Here is a 4,073-nt window from a genome sequence, read left to right as displayed (position 1 = left end):
AATATTTTGATCCATTTCAAGGGGATTTTCCTGCTGTTTAGCAAAGTCTATTTTAGATAACAAATACAAGTTGATTTATAGCTTTGAGAGAATGTTTTAGATGTAAATATCGTCGCATACAGCATAAAGCGCCTTTCAATGACAGATATTTCAATGTTTGAGTGATTAAACTTCTTACCGTGCAATCAATAACTCATGAGTTTTTGAAACAGTGAGGACCAACATTGTAAAAAAGATCAAATTGCCGAAAAACGATCCAAGATTATTATTAGTCACAGAAAGCGACGTAAAATATTATAATAAACATGGAAACATTTGTTATTGAAATGCTATTATATCTCGCGCGAAAAATAAGTTCATCGTAGATGGACTTGTTGATGGCTGCACCTCAGACAGCAGAGAACCACCTGTAACTGCGAGTTAAGATTAGAAATGATTACGCTTTTCCGCATTCATTGAGCAAACTCTCCACCAAAGTCGTCTAAAGTTTCGTCTCACTCTCGTAGGAAAAATGAACCGAAAACGGAAGCATTCTTTTTTCTCTCGGTGCGATCTCGAAGTACGAGCGCGATAGAGAGAATAATCAACAGGTGAAAAAAATTGCAACAGATGTAAGTAGTATGTAGGAACGATTGGTCGCGCGTTATTTCGCCACTTTGCAAGTGTGAGGAAACCTTGGAAGCTTGATTAGTGCGTATAAAGCAAAGAGAGGTATATATTAATGATTCTAATTCTAACGATAAACGAGTATGCATATAAATGTGCGAAAATATGAAAGGCACGGCGTCTATATTTAGCGTACGATAAAAATAGAGCGATTTACCAAGTAAAAAATAGATTTATATTATATAACTTTAAAGATAATTACTGGCAAGTGCTGGGCTACCGGCGGGCCAATATTCAATAAATATCGGTGTGCGAAGCTAATTTCCGTTCGGAAGGCGTACCAATCGTTTTATTGTGTATTGTATACTGTATACGGCGATTGTAATTTTCCGGAAGCGACGTATATTTATAACAAACGAGACTACACCGGCAGCGAGCTGACAGGCGCACGAGCGATGCAGCGCAGAATAATCGTAATAACTTCATTATTCGTTTCTCCGCGACCATCAGTAATTTTCGGCAATTAGAGCTGAGCGGCGACGAAACGGAAAAAAATTCGAAGCCGCACTGGATAATTGCCTCGGCTCGATTAATGAAATTTTTCGCGCGCGCATCGAAAATAAAAAAAAATCGATCGACCCCCACAGCTGCATCAGCCAGCTCCGCGGCGCACACGCGATCTCAGTGAGTGTGTGTGTGTGTGTGTGTGTGTGTGTGTGTAGCAGAGCTGGTGCTGGCCCAGGCGCAGTGCCGGAGCACACGCTTGCATACGAAATATGTCGTGCTGCATCGTTATAGGCGTGCCTGGCACGTGACTGCCATTATTGATCGGACGAAAGTGCGACGAGAGCAGGCGACGAGAGAGGGTAGGGATCTCGAGCCGCCGCGAGGGGGTGTGTGGGTGTTGTACGCTACTGTGCAGGAAGAGCGATTCTCCCTCTCGTCGGGAGCGCGAGCGCCGATCATTCGGTCGTAACTCGCGTACGCGCGTTAGAAGAAAAATCGAGGCCCGCTCGATCGCGGCCCGCAGTCAGCGAACGATGTGTACACGGTGTATATTATCCTGATGTGCTGTCTGTGTGTCGAGGGCGACGTAAAGAGGAGTCGTGCGTTATTCTCTCCGGTACCGTTTTTGGAAATTGTTTTGGCTAATGGGCCGTGTGATGCCGCCGAGCTATTCAACTTGAATTCGAATGATTTTAGGCTTCCAATGCGTCAGCCGCCCACAAGTTTACTTCTACCGGGATCGAAAAATTTGCACATCGTTGGCTGAGGCGCTGCTCGAGTTGCGCGTTCGACCGAGCATCATCGAATATAAGGAAAGAGATGGACGAAGCAGTAATTCGAAAAACGACCTATTCTTACGACTTATTCTTTGTGCATAATGTTTTGTCGCGATACTTATCTTTCTTGTAAAAATGTCTGTGCGAAAAGGCTGTTGATCGTTCGGAGCGGCCGTCGCAATTTCTCGGAGACGCAATTTATAAGCAATTGTTGGATAGCGAAGTGATGAAAACAAAGCAATGTATATTATGCACGCGAAAAAAGCACGCAAAATATTAATACTACACTTTAAGATCTGTCAATTTCGGAGAGAAGTTCATTTTACTTTGATGTTCTATATTATGATGTACGATTCAAGATTTTTCGCCAAATTAGAGTCAATGAATATTCGTCAATGATCCTACTCGCAGTCAGGACCGAAGAGAAAAAACAATAGTCAATGAACACCAACGTGTAATAATGAAAATTCTGATGTAACCAAAAGCAATTTTCTACAAGCGTGCTGAAGTGCCTAAAACATTACATGTTATTATTTTTAATCGATTCAACGTCGATACTCGAATGAGGCCTGTAAACATTATTCCTTGGAAACGTCAACGTGAAATCGTTAAGGAAACATCGCGTCGTTATATTATTATTATTTTACACTAACGCAACGTTCATATTTTTCGATGAAACTAAATTGAACAATAAACGTCACAAGCAATATATGTTAAATATATACATTACTGTATAAAGACGTGCAATATCTTGAAGGATTAAGCAATCGAGGACAAAAAATCCAGGCTATATAGAAAAGAAATATTGATATTCGTTATTATAATAAATTATCACGTGGGAGCGCAGAAAAATGTATCGATACGTAGCAACGAAAAAAAATGTCAGCGAAGCAACGAAAAACAAGTCCGCCAAGTAACTTACAACGAGATCGATAGAAGGAAATAAAAATAAAAAGTGCGAAGTCACGATGAGCCGGACGTTTCGCACAAAGCGGACGTACACGTAATATACAGCAAAAACTCATCGATCATACAAAAAGGGGGCAAGAGGTTCGCGGTCTAAGAAGTTAAAGAGCACCTACATACATCTCTGTAAAAAAAAAACCGGCTCAATAGTATGCGAATACAGAAAACTCGAGCGCATGCCTATCTCGTGGGGATCCTTCCGAAGAAGAATTAGATGAAGAAGAAAATCAGAGCAAACGTTACCGCGGATCAAACGGATCGAAAATTACCGAGTTATAATATATAATAAAACACAAGAGTATAATATAAAGAACATCGCGGAGAAGATCATTATACAGGGCGGGAGAAAAAAGCCTCGACTGATATTTCAAGGATATTGTTCCGACTGGATGTCCCAAGGAAGCCGGGGTATTCAAAAGCAATAAATGACGTAGGGCGGGGGATCGTCGGCTCGCACAAGAGTAGCGCACGATCCCGAAGCATAAGTATAATATTAAACGTAGGGCAAAATAATAGTACGTAAGAACGAGGAGCGACTTTTTAAAAATAAATGCTTCTTTGTAGTAAAACGGAGTGAAACGAGGTGAGAGAATGCGGCGTAGAGGACCTTTGTAAAATTGTATGGGATGCATGTAAATTGAGCAAATAATATATTTGAACAAACGAACCGGTGTTGTCACTTTTATGGGACATACTTATAGTTTGGGTTTCTTTCCCTTTGAACCGTCGAAGCCGAGTCGATTATCACTCGCGAGTGAAAATTACTCTTGCGAGACACGTCTTCGAGTGCATTCCACAGAAGTAGTAGACAATAGTTGATAAATATTGTAATCGAAATTGCAGGATAGGAAGAATTATACGCTACTTATTATCGGCTGGCGGAAATTGATCGAGTAGCCTCCCGTTCCATCGAAAAAAACTTTTGTATGAATAAAACCTTGTAGTATTCAAATTAAAGTAGCACTTCTCTCGTTACTAGGGCGTAAAGTTGAACTTTATGCACGGGTAACGATCATAATTTTTTGCCGCGAGTACGTGTGCGAAGCGATTTTACGCATCGTTGAAAACAATGCGTAAGGAAGTACTTTACGACGGATGCGTAATCACATGCACTCGTTAGCGCACAGCTCACGGTGAAAAATAGTTTTGTACCGACATTATTCAAAACGTAACAATAGTTCGTTGAAACTATAACTATACACACAGCTCATAATTTAT

The sequence above is a fragment of the Nasonia vitripennis genome, chromosome 1 (genome assembly GCF_009193385.2).
Source record: "Nasonia vitripennis strain AsymCx chromosome 1, Nvit_psr_1.1, whole genome shotgun sequence".
NCBI classification, from domain to species: domain Eukaryota; kingdom Metazoa; phylum Arthropoda; class Insecta; order Hymenoptera; family Pteromalidae; genus Nasonia; species Nasonia vitripennis.
The sequence above is the reverse complement of the archived record's forward strand: the minus strand, read 5'-3'. Positions refer to the sequence as shown.